This window comes from Oncorhynchus clarkii, chromosome 13, assembly GCF_045791955.1.
Source record: "Oncorhynchus clarkii lewisi isolate Uvic-CL-2024 chromosome 13, UVic_Ocla_1.0, whole genome shotgun sequence".
Taxonomy (NCBI): Eukaryota; Metazoa; Chordata; class Actinopteri; order Salmoniformes; family Salmonidae; genus Oncorhynchus; species Oncorhynchus clarkii.
In genome coordinates, this window is record NC_092159.1 from 11,442,020 (window position 1) to 11,452,031 (window position 10,012).

At 43.4% G+C, this 10,012-nt stretch overlaps 1 protein-coding gene across 1 annotated transcript in view; it reads right to left on the reverse strand.

Annotated features, from left to right (window-relative positions):
- Positions 1-5,886, reverse strand: part of LOC139424405 (beta-1,4-mannosyl-glycoprotein 4-beta-N-acetylglucosaminyltransferase b) — a 100,185-nt gene extending 94,299 nt beyond the window's left edge. The window contains exon 1 of the mRNA XM_071176181.1: positions 4,960-5,886. The gene's annotated coding sequence lies outside the window, so the exon portion shown is untranslated. The remainder of the gene's footprint in view (positions 1-4,959) is intronic.
- Between the last annotated feature and the right edge of the window lie 4,126 nt (positions 5,887-10,012).

A 10,012-nucleotide genomic window follows, 5' to 3' on the forward strand; every position in this document is an offset into this window, starting at 1 on the left:
ACACACATCCCTGGGTCGCTCCTCTTTTCAGTTCACTGCAGCTAGCGACTGGAACGAGCTGCAACAAACACTCAAACTGGACAGTTATATCTCAATCTTTTCATTCAAAGATTCAATCATGGACTGTGCCCAATAATGTTTGTACCATGTTTTGTGCTGTTACCATGTTGTGTTGCTACCATGCTGTTGTTATGCTGTGTTGCTACCATGCTGTGTTGTCATGTGTTGCTACCTTGCTATGTTGTTGTCTTAGGTCTCTCTTTACGTAGTGTTGTCTCTCTTGTTGTGATGTGTGTTTTGTCCTATATTTATATTGTGTTTATTATTATTTTTTAAATCCCAGGCCCCCGTCCCTACAGGAGGCCTTTTGCCTTTTGGAAGGCCGTCATTGTGAATCAGAATATGTTCTTAACTGACTTGCCTAGTTAAATAAAGGTTAAAAAATATATATTAAAAAAACAATGTCAAACATTACAATACATTCGCAACACACTAAGTGTGTGCCCTCAGGAGCCTTCTCCACTACCACATATCTACAACACATAATCCATGTGTACGTGTGTGTACAGTGCGTATGTTATCGTGTGTGTGTATGCATGTGTCTGTGCCTATGTTAGTGTTGCTTCACAGTCCCCGCTGTTCCATAAGGTGTATTTGATCTGTTTAAATGTAATTTTACTGCTTGCATCAGTTACTTGATGTGGAATAGACTTCCCCCTTTGTGGCACCTGACCACACGGCTGAACAGTAGTCCAAGTGAGACAAAACTAGTCTGTAGGACCTGCCTTGTTGATAGTGCTGATAAGGCAGAGCAGTGCTTTATTATGGACAGACTTCGCTCCATCTTCAATCAAATCAAATCTTGTTGGTCACATACACGTGTTTAGCAGATGTTATTGCGGGTTTAGCTTTAACACTTGTGTTTCTAGCTCCAACAGTGCAGTAATATCTAACAATTTCACAACAATACATACAATACACAAATCCAAAGTAAAAAAATTGAATTAAGAATATATAAATATGTGGGCGAGCAATGTCGGAGTGGCATAGACTAAGATACAGTAGAATAGAGTAGAATATATTATATACATATGAGGTGAGTAATGCAAAATATGTAAACATTATTAAAGTGACCAGTGTTCCATTATTAAAGTGGCCAGGGATTTCAAGTCTATGTATATAGGGCAGCAGACTCTAAGGTGCTACTGATGGCTATTGAACAGTCTGACGGCCTTGAGATGGAAGCTGTTTTTCAGTCTCTCGGTCCCTGCTTTGATGCACCTGTACTGACCTCACCTTCTGGATGATTTCGGGGTGAACAGGCAGTGGCTTGGGTGATTGTTGTCCTTAATGATAATTTTGGCATTCCTGTGACATTGGGTGTTGTAGGTGTCCTGGAGGGCAGGTAGTTTGCCCCCGGTGAAGCGTTGGGTAGACCGCACCACTCTCTGGAGATTCCTTTCCAGTAGTAGGCGGTGCAGTTGTCGTACCAGGTGGTGATACAGCCCGACAGGATGCTCTCAATTGTGCATTTGTAAAAGTTTGTGATGGTTTTCCTGGCACCACACTCCCAGGGTCCTTACCTCCTCCCTGTAGGCTGTCTCATCATTGTTGGTAATCAGGCCTACTACTGTTGTGTCATCTGCAAACTTCATGATTGAGTTGAAGGCGTGCATGGCCACGCAGACATGGGTGAACAGGGAGTACAGGAGGGGGCTGAGCATGCACCCTTGTGGGGCCCCTGTGTTGAGGATCAGCGAAGTGGAGGTATTGTTTCTTACCTTCACCACCTGGGGGTGGTCCGTCAGGAAGTCCAGGACCCAGTTGCACAGGGCGGGGTTCAGACCCAGGGCCCTGAGCTTAACGATGAGCTTGGAGGGTACTATGGTGTTGAATGCTGAGCTATAGTCCATTAACAGCATTCTTACATAGGTATTTCTCTTGTCCACGATTGCATCGTCCGTGGATCTATTGGGGCAGTAAGCAAATTGAAGTGGGTCTAGGGTGTCAGGTAAGGTATGATCCTTGACTAGTCTCTCAAAGCACTTCATGATGACAGAAGTGAGTGCTACGGGGCGATAGTCATTTAGTTCAGTTACCTTTGATTTCTTAGGTACAGGAACAATGGTGGACATCTTGAAGCACGTGGAGACAGCAGACTGGGATAGGGAGAGATTGAATATGTCCATAAACACTCCAGCCAGCTGGTCTGTACATGCTCTGAGGATGTGGCTAGAGATGCCGTCTGGGCCGGCAGTCTTTTGAGGGTTAACACGATTAAATGTCTTACTCACGTCAGCCACAGAGAAGGAGAGCCCACAGTCCTTGGTAGCGTGTAGGGTGGAACTGTGTTGTCCTTTGTTGTCCGTGGTTATCTGTAGACACTGCCACACTTCTCATGTCTGAGCCGTTTAATTGCGACTCCACTCTGTCTCTATACTGACGTTTTGCTTGTGTTTTGGATCAGCCTTTTGGATCAGCCTCTGGAATCAGTTCAATTGCCCTGGGTGTTACGAACAAAGGATCCTCCAATTCGGGAAAGTTGTATTCCTGGTCGTAATGCTGGTGAGTTACCGCCGCTCTGATATCCAAAAGTTCTTCCCAGCTCTATGTAATAACACAAAAAAATTCTGGGCTAATATTGTAAGAAATAACGTATAAAAAAACGAAATACTGAGAAGTTGCCTAGGAGCTAGAAGCAGGGCTGTCCTATCTGTCTGCACCAGCTACTGTTGTATCAATATGTTTTTACCATGACAGTTTACAATCCAGGGTTACTCCAAGCAGTTTAGTCACCTCAACTTGCTCAATTTCCACATAACTTCCAGATGTGCAGCACACACACAGACCCACTGAGACCCAGAGACCCACACACACACACACCACCCAGTGACCACTAATTCACAACACATAACTCACAACTGATTTGGATTCTTCAGATACCTCAGCCTCAGTCAGGGAACCGTTCCCGAGGGGTGCATCTCTATAGTCTTGGTTTACTTCCTCTCCTTGTCTCCTTTCCTTCACCTTAACTGACGTATTCACAGACCCAGTCATGTTAGCTTGAACGAGGAACACAGCCATCATCTTGAGTTCAGATGAAGATGAGGAGGCTGCAATTGACTATTAAGATACACCCCTTGAGAAATGATTTTGTGAGTTGTTTCACATGAGCAGGTGCAACCCACACACAGCGACACACACACACATACCCACACACCCAGTGAACACACCCACACATAGCGACACAAACACACATACCCAGTGAACACACCCACACATACCCACACACAGCGACACACACACACATACCCACACACCCAGTGAACACACCCACACATACCCACACACAGCGACACACACACATACCCACACACCCAGTGAACACACCCACACACCCATTCCGACCACTAACTCACAACTCCCGGGCTAGCCGCAGAGTAAATGGAGATGGATCAACCAATCATCACTCCATCCTTAGACATCCCTCTAGCAATATGAAGAAACAACAAGGCCTTAGGCATGCCTACCAAATTGTGTATGTCTGTAACTGTCTTCTCTCTCTCTCTCTCACACACACACACACACACACACGATCAAATCAAATGTTTTTGGTCACATACACATATTTTGCAGATGTTATTGTGGGTGTAGCGAAATGCTTGTAAAATGTGTGTATACAAGGTTCTTCTACATGAGCTTATAATGGATTATTATGATTAGTCTCATAATGGTAAAGATCAGGGTTGGTGAGTAAAAGCTGAACCTAGATCAGATATATGCTATATCTGAAGGGACAACTGCTTCCTGAAGCCATTTACTACTGCTGGTTCAGGTAGGCTGTTATAATGGGACTTGACAGTCTGTTAGTCTCTAGGCTCTACATCTGCATTCACTGCACAGACCAACACTCTTAGAGAAAAAGGATTCCAAAAGGGTTCTTCTCCTGTCCCCATAGGAGAACCTTTTTGGTTCCGGTAGAACCCTTTTGGAGTCCAGGTAGAACCCTTTTTGGTTCCGGTAGAACCCTTTTGGAGTCCAGGTAGAACCCTTTTTGGTTCCATGTAGAAGCCTCTGTAGAAAGTTTTCTACATCAAACCCAAAATGGTTTTTACATGGACCCCAAAAGGGTTCTTCAAAATGTTCTCCTATGGGGACAACCGAATACCCCTCTAAGGTTCTGGATCACATTGTGTTGTTGTAAGAGTGTATAAACCAAACAACATGGTCTGAATTGGATGTTTCTATCACTGCAGAATGTAACACTGCAACTCCACTGGAGCAAGTGAAGTGAGTGTAATTCTGCATCTGTAGACACGATAACAACCAAAAACACAAACGAATAGGCCTCTCGGGATAAGTCTGTCTACTTGTCATGGCAGCTCTCAAGAAGTAAAGAATCACGGATTCTGGAACGTCACCTAATATTGAAGATCATAATCGCACGTGAATGATTTTTTTGCGGGAATGAACAGAGAATAGAATTCTGAACCAGCTTGCATTCGGATCGTACTTATTTGGTTTGTGGTTGCTAAAACCATAGGCTAATAGATTATTATAACAATATTCATCACCAATATCATGTCCCTATACATTGGCCTTACCCCCAACTAGGCCTACACATAGGCTACACATGCCGCGTTCAAAACAACTGGGAACTCGGATATCTTCGACTTCCGACTCAAGTGCGTTCCAGACAACTGGGAACTCGGGAAAAAAACGAGCTCCGACTCGTTTTGAACGGTCATCCAACTCAGAATTGACCTAAAGATAACTGACGTCACGGTTTAACCTATAGTTCCCAGTTGTCTTGGAAGAACCAACACACCCATACAGACACCAATCTACATTGCAGTCATACAAGTGCCTTATGACAGACCAGGGGTCTTTGAAAATGCACGTCACTGGCCGATATTCCCCTCTACATTTCCCCACAAGAAAAGGAAAGGCTTTCCTTACCCATCGCCTGTGTTTGAGGTCTCTAGATGCAGATAGTCATGTCAGATATGTATCCGTTCTGTTCGTCCGTCACCGTGTTGAAAAAAGGCAATCTATGCCATTCCAATCCCGTTATCGGAGCCTCCGTTATCAGCCTGGGTGCGCAGATCAAACAGAGAACCCGGCCAGGGTCTCCCGTAATTCCCCCGTTACATATGTATCTTATCAAACAGCTGCATAGTTTCTCGACGCTGCGCTGCGGCGGTGTTTTGCATCAGGGAGCGAGTGTAGGCTAGTATCCTACGGTTTCTCCGTATCTTGCGACGAAGGGGGCTGCCTGCTAGGCTGCAGTGCCTAAGATAGCTGAACGACCACGAATCCCGTGGTACCGTTGGTACGTCTCCGTTTGTTCAGTCGAAGCCAGCCAGCAGGTTCAATCTACCGTTATCCCGGGCAGTGCGCGCCGCATTCGAATACTAGCCACTAATCGATATCTACCGTTGTTCTGTATCTAATGGGAGCATCCGAGAAGAAAAAACGGTTTCGGTGGTGGGGGTGCTGCTGCTGCGCGTGAGGCACGGTCCTCTCTAGCGGGAGATCTGACAAATGGTGCAGGAGAAGATATATCCATCCCGATCCAAGTTGGCTCGAATCGAAGTGATGAGGGAAACTGGACGCGCGCTGTTGTCTTACCCGGTTTTACACCGATTTTGACGTTTTAATGACTCGTCGCTAGCGCTTTCTCCTTTCACTGTTCCGTTATCTGTAAAACAGCCCCTCTTCCTTCTCTCTCTCCCCCCCTCTCTCTCTCTCTCGTGTGAGCCCCGGCCAACAACAGCGCTCGAGCTGCACCGAATATGACGCCTTTCCGCTCATATGAAGAGGACAGGCAACACACCCGTCTCTCTTTCCCCGGTTTCCTTACTTTTCATTTCTCGCTCTCTCTCTGGTGGGTGAAATTAGTAGCAGGGGAGAAAAGGGATGGGGGCCGCACGAGACGGCAGCTCCTCCCCGTGCTCGGGTTTGCTTATCACAGGAGCGAGCGGGTGAAAGAGAGAAAGGGAAATATATTTATTGTATATTTTGCTTGCTTTGGCAATGTAAACATATGTATCCCAGGCAGGTAAAGCACTTTGAATTGAGTGGACGACAAGGAGTGCTCGTCGGGGCGAAATAAAGGCGAAATTATAGACTGCGATGGCGGAGCGCCATAATGTAGGTTTTCAAAATGTGTCACTCCTCCACTGTCGTGATACGATGTTTTGACGCACATCAGGCCAACACTCATTCTCTATCTGCGCCAATGTAGCGGTATAACATAATGGTACCGTTACAATGTAAACACACATCTTGTTTCACTGACCCCCCCCCCCCCCCCCCCCCCCCACCCCCGTAGCAAGGAACGCCCTCGTAGTATCCACCATATCCGTTTTAATACAATAGGCCTACAATATAATGGTGGAATTGTCTGTGCAGTCAGCCTGTTTTGAGGGTTTTAACTATGTTTAAATTCGGGGTTTTAACTATGTTTAAATTCATGTCTTGAATCCACAACTGCACAGCAAATTAGACCGTGACCGATGACGGAGTCGGGACATTGTAAAGTAATAGCCTATTTTACTGTATAAAGAGAAAGAGAGAGCGACAGAGAGCTTGTTTCCCTTGAGATGGGTCTGAATCTCAGAACTGAATTCATGGGGGGAGGGGTTACAGCAACACGCGAGGGATAAAGAGCTCTGTCTGTGGAACGAGGACATACATTACTCACACTTTTAACGCCTCAGAACTAAAGCTAAAGACAACCAATATATTTCTGGGAAAAAACTAAAAACGCTCCTTTCTATATCTTTAGACTATGGTGATAGAAATATATAAATTCTAATGATTCCTTTGTTTGGGATGTTTATAGACAATAAACTTGCTGATCGATCAATCCCGATTGCTTTTATAGTAAGCAATACATTTTGATAGATTAAATAATTATTCATACAGCTAATCAACAATCGAGCACGGAAATCTCAACCCTGCACCGGACACTACAGCCCCTACCTTCATGAAGAATGGGTTCAAAACAAATATATATATATTGTTCCAAAGAAATAACTGACATTGAATGTTCCATTCCTCAACCCGCTTTCATAATAACATTGTCACTACTACTGTGTTCTAAATCAGTGTTCCAAATGGCACCCTATTCCCTTTATAGTGCACTTAGTTTAAAAAAAAGTAGTGCACTATATCGGGAATAGGGTGCTTTTTGGGACATACAGACATATGCCTTAAGCTACTTATTTAAAGAGGGTTGACAAAGAAGAGTTGTGTGTAAAGTGTGAGGACTTACTAAATCGGACACTGAATGGGGCTGTAGCTCAAGGCACAAACGTCAGTTTACCTGCTTGTTGAAAGGTGGTCTGCTGAATGAAGGATTGTCAATATTTCTTTCCTTCCTTCTTTCCCGCTAAAAGACAAGTTAGCCGGTCTATCTTTTCCCCTTTCTCTCTCTTCCTCAGAGGTACTTAGTTTCCTCAGTCAGATTCTGCCCAATGAAATCAATGTAATACTAAACCTTGATCACCTAGTTGGCTATTAAGTCATGTATCACTCCTACTGCAAGTGGCTCTGGATAAGAGCGTTGAAGAGCATCTGCTAAATGACTAACGTGCCAAAAGAGGCCGTGGTTGAAGGTTGAAGAGCGTCTGCTAAATATTTCTTTATTCAACTTTTATTTAACTAGGCAAGTCAGTTAAGAACAAATTCTTATTTACAATGACGGCCTAGAAACAGTGGGTCAACTGCCTTGACCCACAGGGGCAGAACGACAGATTTTTACCTTGTCAGCTCAGGGATTTGATCTAGCAACCTTCCGGTTACTGGCCCAACGCTCTCACCACTAGGCTACCTGCCCCCTCAAAATCACTAACATGTCAATGTCAAAGAGGCCGTAGTTGAAGGTTTTGGAAGTCAAAACATCAAGACGACATCGCAGAAGAAGTCACACATTTCAATCATTTAATTTCTCAATGCAGCCGATCTCCAAGGAGACAAAACATACATAGCAAATGTAAAAAGCATTCATAAACATATATAAAGCTTCAGGGTCAATTCCCTTTCAATTCAGGAAGGGAAACGAGATACCTAGTCAGTTGCACAACACAATGCATTCAACTGAAATGTGTCTCCTGTATTTATTTAATCAAACCCCTCTGAATCAAAGGTGCAGGGTGCTGCCTTAATCAATGTCCACGTCAATTAAGTACACTGACATTTCAATTCCAATTCTCTTCCAATACTTTTCAATGAGGGAAATGTGGAATTGGTTCACTTTCTGAAATGACTGGAATTGAAATGGCATTGATTCTAACCTTGACATATACAGTTGAAGTCAGAAGTTTACATACACCTCAGCCAAATACATTTAAACTCAGGTTTTCACAATTCCTGACATTTAATCCTAGTAAAAATTCCCTGTCTCAGGTCAGTTAGGATCACCACTTTATTATAAGAATGAGAAATTTCAGATTAATAGTAGAGAGAATGATTTATCTCCACTTTTCTTTCTTTCATCACATTCCCAGTGGGTCAAAAGTTTACATACACTCAATTAGTATTTGGTAGCATTGCCTTTAAATTGTTTAACTTGGGTCAAACGATTCGAGTAGCCTTCCACAAGCTTCCCACAATAAGTTGGGTAAATTTTGGCCCACTCCTCCTGACAGACCTGGTGTAACTGAGTCAGGTTTGTAGGCCTCCTTGCTCGCACACGCTTTTTCAGTTCTGCCCACAAATCTTCCATGGGATTGAGGTCAGGGCTTTGATGTCCTTGACTTTGTTGTCTTTAAGCCATTTTGCCACAACTTTGGAAGTATGCTTGGGGTCATTGTCCATTTGGAAGACCCATTTGCGACCAATTTTTAACTTCCTGACTGATGTCTTGAGATATTGCTTCAATATATCCACATCATTTTCTTACCTCGTGATGCCATCTATTTTGTGAAGTACACCAGTCCCTCCTGCAGCAAAGCACCCCCACAACATGATGCTGCCAAACCCGTGCTTCACGGTTTGGATAGTGTTCTTCGGCCTGCATGCATCCCATTTTTTACTCCAAACATAACGATGGTCATTATGACCAAACAGTTCTATTTTTGATTCATCAGACCAGAGAACATTTCTCCCAAAAGTACGATCTTTGTCCCCATGTGTAGTTGCAAACCGTAGTCTGGCTTTTTTTATGCCGGTTTTGGAGCAGTGGCTTCTTCCATACTGAGCGGCCTTTCAGGTTATGTCAATATAGGACTAGTTTTACTGTGGATATCAATACTTTTGTACCTATTTCCTACAGCATCTTCACAAGGTCCTTTGCTGTTGTTCTGGGATTGATTTGCACTTTTCGCAACAAAGTACGTTCATCTCTAGGAGACAGAACAAGTCTCCTTCCTGAGCGGTATGACGGCTGCGTGATCCCATGGGGTTTATACTTGAGTACTATTGTTTGTACAGATGAACGTGGTACCATCAGGCATTTGGAAATTGCTCCCAAGGATGAACCAGACTTGTGGCGGTCTACATTATTTTCTTTTGAGGTATTGGCTGATTTCTTTTGATTTTCCCATGTCAAGCAAAGAGGCACTGAGTTTGAAGGTAGGCCTTGAAATACTTCCACAGGTACACCTCCAATTGACTAAAATTATGTAAATTAGTCTAACAGAAGCTTCTAAAGCTATAACATAATTTTCTGGAATTTTCCAAGCTGTTTAAAGGCACAGTCAACTTAGTGTACGTAAACTTCTGACCCACTGGAATTGTGATTAAGTGAAATAATCTGTCTGTAAACAATTGTTGTAAAAATTACTTGTGTCATGCAAAAGTAGATGTCCTAACCGACTTGACAAAACTATAGTTTGTTTACAAGACATTTGTAGAGTGGTTGAAAAACAGTTTTAATGACTCCAACCTAAGTGTATGTAACCTTCTGACTTCAACTGTACATAAAATGTATATAACCATACATAAAATAAACATACGTTAGATATACATGATTTCATAACTATCAAAAAAATTTAATCACTTCAAC